The sequence below is a fragment of the Sphaeramia orbicularis genome, chromosome 3 (assembly GCF_902148855.1).
Source record: "Sphaeramia orbicularis chromosome 3, fSphaOr1.1, whole genome shotgun sequence".
NCBI classification, from domain to species: Eukaryota; Metazoa; Chordata; class Actinopteri; order Kurtiformes; family Apogonidae; genus Sphaeramia; species Sphaeramia orbicularis.
Genome location: NC_043959.1, coordinates 20,660,026 through 20,670,716, shown reverse-complemented (window position 1 = coordinate 20,670,716; position 10,691 = coordinate 20,660,026).

The window sequence follows — 10,691 nt, the reverse complement described above, 5'->3', positions numbered from 1 at the left end:
TGAAAGATGACAAACTGCTTTTTACAACAGTTATTTACATGTATTGATAGGATTAGTGGATCAACAGTTCATATCAGTAGATGCTTTAGGTCGCCAGTGGATGTTTGGGACTTTATGTGTTAATTCTCACTGAGATGCAAAAATATACTATATGGACAAAAGTATTGGAACACGTTGAATCCAGGTGTTTCTTTTCTAACAGGGATCTGGGATACAAAACAATAATGACAAATCTCATAATATAGTTTAATATTATAATTTTTTTTTTTTTTTATGTCAGATCATCATGAACAGGACATCTTACAGCTGTAGCCATGATGTGTCCCAATATTTTTGTCCATATAGTTTATAAACATCAATATTTCCTTAAAGTTTAATGGGAGATGTTTCTTCCTAAGTGAGATGTGAAGAAAGTAGATGGATAGTTGTGGTAGAAAACTATTTACAGTCAGAGCACGAAAAATATTTTAGAAATTTAGAGGCAGAACATTTAAAAGGTAATGAAATCTACCAATGTTGTGTATTAACCTGACCTGCTTGTCCTCTTCACACACACCTTTGAGATCATGATTTACATTTTTTATGTTTATATACTGTGTCAAAGTTGCTTTTGTAATGTAATAAGTATTGTTACTATATAAAATATTTCAGTGTAATTGCATTTGATTACTTTTTGTTACACATTGTTCATGTGTCCTTTTTCCCGTCCAAATGACTGAGTTTATAGGGGTTCTGGAATTAAGCTTATTTGGATTTAATTAACTTTATTGCAGAACATTTTTGTCCAAATGGTGTGAGCTCAACTGAACCTGCAGGTGAAATAAGGCGATAACTGGAAACACGAAAAACCCTGGAATATACAGCCCTGGTTCAACATTAGGTTTGTTGGTTTAGTAAACTTTTAAAGTCCAGGCATATGCATTTGTCTCTGTTTTCAGATCCAATCTGATGTATGTGAAGTATAAACAGCAGGAAAAAGTAAAGTTTCAGGTTAAAAACAGCCTCTGTAAACCAAAGTATCTAGTGTGCCCTCCCTTTGCATTTAACATGTCTTTAACCCTTTTATTCAGACAATATAAGATTTCTTGCATTAATTTTCTGTTTTATACCAGGTTTCATTCAACACGTCAGATGTTTGTAATATTTTGTGCTGCCTCTTGTCATGGGGTCAGAGGTCACAGTAAATAGGGACTTTAATCTTTACAGCACATTTAGTTTAGTTTTATTTTGAACTTGTGCGCATATTTCCAGTATGTTCTTGTTGTATCTGAAGAAAAGCGAATGAGATAAATATGTACAATCATTACACAACCCTGAAAAAAACAACAAAGATAAAGGTGGAGTTTTGCACGGAACTGTCAGTATTGGTGTCATAACAGGTGAAAGAAAGGCCGTTAAAACACTTTCATTAACTTGGTATTGTAGACAAAAATCAGCACCCCTTGTGCATTACAGTAACACAGGAACTGTGGTTTGGACCAAAGACGTGAACTGAAAGTCAGATGAGTCCTGACACATGGGGTTTGTATTATAATAAGCCATCAATCATCAGATCCTGAGCCTCTTCCCTGAGGAATCCTCTTCTGTCAAAGCACTGAGACTCAACACTGTCTTCATTTTAAGTGGACATCAGATCAGATGTCACTATCAATTCCCTGAAGCCACGACCTCTCCTAATACCCCTCACAGCCAATTAGAGAGAGTAATGACGGCAAACCTTCAATGGCGGCGAGCGGACGCTGCACTCGGATACACATGCTACCCCGCTAGCCGCTGTCAGAGGGGCTAATGGGCAATCACAGGGGGGCTTATGTTGCAAATCTGCTCCAGTCTACTGGGGATTCCTGTCCACTGCAGCCTGTGTGAGCAGCTTATGATCTGGTAATGGGTGCTGTGGTGGAGATCTGAGGCGGCCCAGGGGGAATACAGTGTCAAACCGGTCCTGGCCTCCTCAGGCTAAAAGGGGCTTTGATAGGGAAAGTAGTGGAGATCAGAGAACAAGGAGGAACAGGTCCCCGCTGATGGGATGTGTCACTACTAACTTGTCCAGAAGCGCATGACTCCTTCTGTAATGCAGTCCAACAACAGAGACCCAAACGACCACTGAGAAAGATGAAGCATGAGCCTCAATTTACTTTAAGCAAATATTAAATTATCCTGTAACAAACTATACAACTCCACAGACGATAGATACAGATTATTGATCCCTAGGGGGAAATTCACTACTATGTGGTCCACTATTGGTTTGAAGAGGTTTATCTTTTTAAGTGGCATCCTATTTGAGATGGACTGAAAAAAATAATGAAGTTTTATGTTTGACCATAATGTTCCATCCAGGTTTCTCCCAAAGGAGGAAAACTAGCAAACGGTGTATTGTTTTCTTAAGTAATACAGAGTTGAAACCTAAGGCTTATTCCCATTTTTATCTCCAGGCCATGAGCTGTTGTGAAGGCACCGTCTTTGTCATCTTCTTCGTTAGCAATTTCTTCAAACATCCTGACGAAGTACTTGTCACATTCATTTCATATTTTATCTGTATCTTCCTGGGGACAATGTCTGCAAAGGTTTTCACAGTTCTGAGAAATTTGGATTTTTGAATTTTTGACACATTTTTTTAATATTTAAAGTATGCCTTTACTTATAATGTTCCATATTTTGATTATTTATAACATGTAAATGGTTAGAGGTAACAATATAGTTCCTATAGAGCCCTGATAGGAAGTCATATATGGACTTTCATTTGGGTTCATGACTTTTGACCTTGAGTGACCTTGAAGGATTAAACTCAAGGTCACCAATGATCAGATTTGAACAGTCTTCTTCTCTGAAAGTACTAGTTGAATTCATTTCAAAATTTTTTTATATACCTTCCTTGGGACAATATTTACCAAGTTTGTTTATTAAGATAAGATAAGATAAGATAAGACTTTGTTGATCCCACCATGGGGAAATTTCACAGTTGACAGCAGCAACATACACACCAGTGCGAAGAAAAAGACTGGTAGAAAAAAAGCCACGAGAGACAAATGAAATATAAAATAAAATGAGAAATTTGGTATTTGTATAAATATTTATATAAATAGAGAATTAGAATTAAACATTTTGAAATTTAAATGCACATATACATGGTGTGATGGGGGCGGGGTGTTACTGAGAACTGTTATACAGTCTGATGGTTGTGGGGAGGAATGACCAGGGGAAGCGCTCCTTCCTGCACAGTGGATGTAAGAGCCTGGTGCTGAAGGAGCTGCTCAGGGCCTCCACAGTGTGGTGCAGGGGGTGGGAGGGGTTATCCATAATGGATGTCAGTTTTGCCGACATCCGTCTGTCCGCCACCTCCTCGATGGAGTCCAGTGGGCAGTTTAGGAGCCCACTCTCCTTATCAGTTTATTGAGTTTCTTCCTGTCTCTGTCCATACTGCCCACTCCCCAGCACATGATGGCAAAGGGGCTTTAGAGGCCACCACAGTGTCCAAGGAAATGTGTCTTTACTTCTAATGGTCCATATTTTGATGGTTTATAACATGGAAATAGAGATATCAATATAGTTCCTAATTATCACTGATAGAAGTCATATATGGACTTTAATTGAATTAGTTGAGTTCTCCACCAGTGAAAGTCCCGCCCACTTCTATTGGGAGATTGATCTGCTGCATCCAGACCACAGGACTGGAACATAGAACAGAACCTGATGACAACGCAAATCCAACTGGGGATGGATTCTTGATAGAACATGACGCTGAGATACAGGGACATTGGACCTATTTTTAGGATGTGAACATATTACTTTTTTTTCAGTAAACAAGCATCTCCATATTGATAAATTCTGTTTAAACCAATTAATTAGTTTTATATGGTCCAACAGTTCTGCTCTTTGCTGGCAATTTAGGGACAGTGAGGGTTTGGGTTTTGTTCTGGTAGGTGTAGGTTTTAAGCACAATTTATTGTTTGTTTCATTAACTTTTTTCAGTTGACTTTATGGTCCTCTGGTAGTTTTAGATGTGTTCAAGGTAAGAAATGTTATTATGTAAGATGTTTCTAACTATATATATATAATGTTTAAGACCTTATTCTTAAGCTCCTCTTTGTTTATTATTGTGCTCCATTCACAAATCCCCTGCATCTTAGCTTATTGTGTTGTACTGGAATTAGTTGTTTTTGACCACTAAACTGGATTGTTTGTTTGATCTGGATTTTCTGACTCTTCTCCAGGTTTACACATAGACCAGTGCTGTGTTTGGTTTGACTTGGAGGTTGGTCTTGGTTTGGTTGGAACCGAACCATGGCTCAGTTCCTTTTTTTGGATGGATCAGACTTGGGCGGATCGGACCAGTTGGAGAACATTATGCAAGGTTGTCATTAAAAATGATCAGATATGTTAAAAATAAGCAGATGAGGCCTGTTGTCTCTGAACCAATCAATATCAAGTGTAGGGAGGTGCTGTATGTGTACATGATGATGTAACTGTACCAGATATGGCCCTTGGTTCTGACCTGTGTGGATGCAGTTGTGTTGTGAGGTTTGTCCGTGATCATCCCGGCCTTATTTTTATTGATCAGTGTAATCCCGCTGCTCTGTCGGTGAATATCTGTGTGTTTGTGTGTAGTCGAGGGGCGTCGAGGCCGAGCTCCTCCGTCTGTTCGTCCTGTCAGTGGACGGGTGGGTGTTTGGTGAAGAATAGTGAAGGCAGGTGGTGTGACTAAAGCGAGGACTGGACCGAATTGGGCGGATGCAGGCTTTAGCCGAGGGAGGAGGAGGAGGAGGAGATGGGACAGGGGTGTCACCAGTCGACAGGGCCTGTCCGAAACAGCACCGCACACCACACCCACCCAACTGTTCAGCTTTCACCACCCTTCTGCCCAGTTCTCCCACTTCTCCGGCCCTCACTCTCTTTATCGCCTCTCCTCCTCTTTTCTTTTCTTTTCAAAATGCATTGTTAACAAAACGGTTTACAAACCCTGGCTGGTACATTATCCACGACCGCCTCCTGTGAGATTGATTTAGGCAAATGGATTCAGAAAGGGGAGGGGTGGGGGTGGGGGGGGTTAGCATGGAAAAAGGAGAAAGTGAAAAGGGGTGTGTTCGTCAGCGAAGGAGCTTTACAAAACCACCACATGGGCCACGTTGAATATTCTCCTGCATTTTGAGAAGCCATACATTAAACGCTCATTATACAGCTTTTATGTGCAAAAGGAGGCTCTGTCTCCGAGAGGCTGAGCGACTCGAGACGCACTATGATCTCCTTGCATATGCATGGATGGAGCATCTTTAGGGGCTCTCTGACATGTATGATATCATCATGACCACGAGATTTAACTTTCATAAAGCGCCACTCAGGAAAAGGGAGGGTGGGGCTAATTTTTACGGTTAGATCAGATTGCGTATAATGTTTAAAGATGCTTTTTATTTGGGTCATAAGACGTGATAAAATATTCTGCAGGGAATTATTCTGTTTAATATAGTTTACACACAAAAGTAAGGATACTAAAATGTTCTCCACTGCCTGCACTGCACAAAAAAGCCCCAAAGAAGGCAATATATATTATAAAACAAAAGTTCATCTAATACTTCCTGATTTCCTTGAAAGTTCGGTTTTTGTGCACAGATGACACGTTAGGTCATGACTGGCTTCAACATATCAGTTTTTGTGGTGGTACTTATAGATGCTTTCCCCTAAAAGTATTTAAGGCTCATTTCAAAGTTTTTCCTTTATGGAAGGATTATGATTATGGAATCTAGAGTCAAGCTTTTTTGCTCAGCTTAAGTGTTTTTTTTTTCCTATTTCAGTAGCAGCTAAATGCACATAATGAAACTTTTTGAATTAATCCTGACCAAAGGAACGTTTATTTCATGTGATGGACCAACTGTTTGCAGTATCTCCTCAGATAAAGGCATATATTTGGTCCAACAGACAGATCACAGCCATTCAAAATGTAAAACCGTAACAGAATACTCTACTTCCTCTGCTTATTTTGTCTGTGTGATGCAGCACACAACGCCCCCTTCTGACCACATAATACAGCCTTGTTTTTTCATTTTTACACCAGTTTATGAACGAACACATTCATATTTTGTTTTTTGTGGCTTTGCTTCAGATTCACTTCACATTTTATGGAAACATAGATATTGAAGGATTATTTATTTATTTATTTAAAGGGACAGTGCATATTAATGTACATGTAAATGTAAATATGACAGAATTAGCCAAAGCTGACTTTCCATCCACAGTCCCTGACAGGTCAGAAGAAATTATATCATGATGGCAAAAATTAAAACATCAAATGCAAAAAAAAAAAAAATTAACAGCACAATAGAAGAACTGGACTATTGACACATACTAATGACAGTAACAAAAACTGCAAATACAAAAAATGTAAAAATCTAAAATTGAGTACATAAAGGATTGCTTAAAACAGTAAATCAGTTAGGGTAGAGTAGGGTAGATTTAGATTAGATTTAGGTTATGTTTGGCTAGTTAGGGTAAAGTAGATTAGATTTTATTGGGGTTGATTGGATTACATTTTTTCAAAACACAAGTACAAGTACTTGACAGTAAAGTGCTGTTTGGAATTTACTAAATGCAAATAGTAAAATGTTACAAAGTCATGATGAAAGTACTTTATTAAAGTGTTTGTATGAAATGTGTCAAAATGACGATGTATAAAATAAACATCACATGATGCATATGAATGTACATCTATTTGAGTATTTGCATCATTTCAACCGCTTCTGTTCAGTGTTTAATATGTCGTTTAAACAGAATTTTTACTTGAACAATTGAAAGCAGTCTCAATTTTAGCAAAAGTCAAGAGTCAACCCTGGCATTTTGTGTTCAAGGTCTGTCATGAATGAAGCAGATGTACTATCCTGACTGCTGTGTACTATAGCAGCAGTGTATTTTAGTGGTAAATATGAGAGAAATGAGCTAAATCACTAGTGAGAGATGACTGGAATATCACATAGAGCAATTACTTTTTTATTTTTATTTTTTTCTAAAATGGTGTTTTCTGCAAAAAATAAACAATACCTAAATAAAAATTAGGTGAAGATGGTGCAAACTTTGGCGCTTCATAGTTCAAAATGCAGGATAAAACTTATAAACATAAAATATCTTGGGACTAAAATGTCATGATAATTATTGCGATATAAACTTATTGTGATAATTATGGCTGTTGATCTCTAAGGTAAATACCATATATGATACAAAACTTTAATATCATTAATACTGTTGTTTTATTGTCCACTTAATCAGCAGCAACACTGACTTTTCAAATCACTTTTTCTGTTTAATAAAAAAGAGAAAATAGGACAAAAAGGTTTCGAGTGTGTCGTCTGGTCTTCTCAGAGGACACACTTCGGCTGGGGATGATTTTTCTTCCACTTTTACTTTTTTTTCATTTGACTTTTTAACTATATCATTTCGCTTTCAACTCCACTTTCACAGTCGTCTCTTCTCCGAGGGACAATAGGATCCTTTTCTAGAGGTGTGGAGTGGAGGAGGGAGGGAGGGAGGGGGCCAAAGGTTGAACTGGGCATCCCATCATGATAAATCACTGGTTAATGAGGAGCCCATTGTGTCCTCTCACATTGTGTCCCCCCTCCTTCCCCCCTCCCCTCCTCCCCCCTCCTCCTTGTGTCCCTTAGACCGCTACCTTGGGGTTGTTAAGCTGACACAGATAATGAACTGGCCGCTTTGAACTGTCCTCACAATATTGACTGGTTGCACACAGCAGATGTCTCCCTGGCAGAAAGCAACTGGTAAAAGCACATTAGGTTAACAAAGAGGGCTTTGCTTTGGAGGGGAGGGGCCTGAGAGGAGGTGGCAGAGGGGTCCGAGTGGGAGTGGTGGTGGTGGAGGGGGGGGGGGGCTTCCAAGGGGGGGGCAGAGGGCAACCTTCAGAGTTGACAGATCTGGGGGATTATATCAAAACGACACTTTGGGTTTGTGTGATGAAGAGAAAAAGCAACAAGAGGACGATGTTGGAAAGAGGCTTTAGTGCAATTAAAACGCAATGAATGATGAGATGGAAGGAGATGTGACAAGTAAACAACAACAAACATGGTTCAAAACACTGAAATGATGATGAAATATAGAAATAAATATTCACACGTCCACTCAGTATTCACTCCTGGATCAGTTATCCTCAGACATGTTGATAAAAAACTTAATAATTTTAAATTAATTTATTATTATTTTAACATTTCATATATATATATTTTTTTCTATTATTTTTCTTATTGATAATGTTTTTTATTAAAATATTCACAAATATCTTCAAATATTTCTTTAATTTTTTTTATTAATTTTCAAAATGTATTATCAAAAAATATTTTTAAAAATAAAAATTACACGTAGTCTTATTTTAAAATGTTTAAAAAAATACATAAAAAATATTTGCAACAATGAAGCTAGTTTTGATGTGCAAATATATTTCAACATATTCTAAATATATTTATTACTCATTACATTTTTGCTTGCCATTATTTTTTTTAATTACTCAAATGCATTTTTAAATGAGATTTTTTATTAATTTATATTTTAAATTTGGAATATTTTCTAAAATTTTATTATTATTTAATTTTTTTTGATCACGTATGATTTTAATTTCTTCATGTTTTAAAGTTATTTTATTTTAGTTTCATTGTTTTTTGGAGTTTTTCAACAAATACATATGATTTGTCTTTTGTTTTTTCATACAGATTTATGAAATATTTCCATTTGATTTTATTTATGGTGTTTTTACTTTTCCTAAAAACAAACTATTTACATCCTGATAGTTAGTAAATCAAACTATGAAAATGCGAAAGTACAAGTGAAAAAAATCCAATTTCAGACAAGATTAAACACAGCCAAACAACTGTCAAAACAGTGACATTTAGATAATATATCATCTGGTTGTTGTTTCTCGTTAGACTTTATGTCTTATTGTTCACAACAGGTGAAGTTTCCAGAGTTAGAACATTGATTTCAGTCCAGTTTGTTACTTTGTAACTGGTCCATTATAAATCAACACGTTGTTTCTTTGCGTTCAAATCTTACTAAATGGTGTCATTGTAGAATCTGTATTTTTGTCCCTCTGGCCCTGACGCTGTTGTGTAAGAGCTAATGGATGATAAATGAATATGATCGTCACCGTGCAGTGAAATGTTTTTTAATGGGTTTGTCAAAAACAGCCTCATGTTCTGAGAATCCCACTTTGGCTCCGTTCACTCCTCACGTCCATATCAAAATGATTAACTCCATTCGCCGTCGGCCTCTTGTTACCACCACTGCCACTGCGGCCTGTGAGCCTGCGGGTTTCTTTCTGGGGGGGGTGGGGGGGTGTCTAATGGGTCAATAATAAGCCGTGACTAACCGTCTCCCTGAGGAGCAGCTTGGCCAGACACACACTCCAGAAAGCAGCAGAAAGGTATGAGCCACCAACACTGATTACCATATAATTGCAGCCATTGTATTTGACATGGAGAATTAGCAGCCCGCTAGGTGGCTAACTGGCCTTTTATTCTGCTCCGGACTGGACAAAAAAAACACACAAACCCACACACAGACACACAAACACAACTCATACTGGACAGAATATGCATTTATGTGCACAGTAGTATTGGTATCAGTGTTAACCGATCAACACTAAAGTTTTTTTCCTTTTGAAAGATGGGTTTGAGAAAGTTTTTAAACCTAAAAAATGGATGAAAGTTGATATTTGAGGTTTTCCAAATGTATTAGCATGCACATAAACCTTTAGATGAAGTTAAGGGCATTTATTCATCTAAGTAAGATATAGGATGAGTCTCCTGTTACTTATGTCAAAGATTTTCTCTTTAATGGGTTTTGTGAGACTTCTTAACTCAGAACAACTGTGGCGGAAATTTCCATGCATGAATTCCTCTCTATATTGAATCTTTCCTAAATGATATATCACCAATTATCATATTACTCTCCACATTTTTTTCCAGTGAAAGTCATGTATTTTTCTGTATTTAATTCACAGATCATGTTCATGCTCAGACTAAATGCAAAGGTGATTATAAAACTGCCAGAAAAAAGACTTTTCAGCAAAATCTATCATTAATTAAACATAAAAACAAGTGTCTCCATTCACTGTCATTGATCCAACTCCATGCGTTTTACTGGTGAATCAATGTTGTAGAAGATAATGGCGTTTCCATGGTAACTGCGGAGCCTCTGAACGTCCAAATGGGTCATAGCTGATGACCATGAAAAGATGAACTGTATTTTACACCAATTATTTACATGTATTGATAGGATTAGTGGATCAACAGGTATTAGACATCACCTTTTTAGGTCATGACGGTTAAAACTGGATTCAATTTGATGTCTGAGTTTCACAAATGTGATGAAATAATGCAAATAAAACACTATTTAGATGATTAAAACTACCAATTTAGTTGAAAACAAACAGCACTGATTCACAAAGTCAGATTTGTCTTGCATTATTTCTGTCAAAGTTATAAATCTCCATTTAAGAAGCTTTATTTTTTACCAAAAGTTTGATAAATCATGAAATGACTGGGTTTTTTGACTCCAAGAATATAATTTTATTTTGCAATGTTTATGGTTTTCATCACGAATGACGAAACATTGAAATGAAATCTGAAATGAGTGTGAAACCATCAGAGTTTGGATTAAACTTGATGGTTGTGGTTTTCAACAACAATATGATGAAAGTGTGA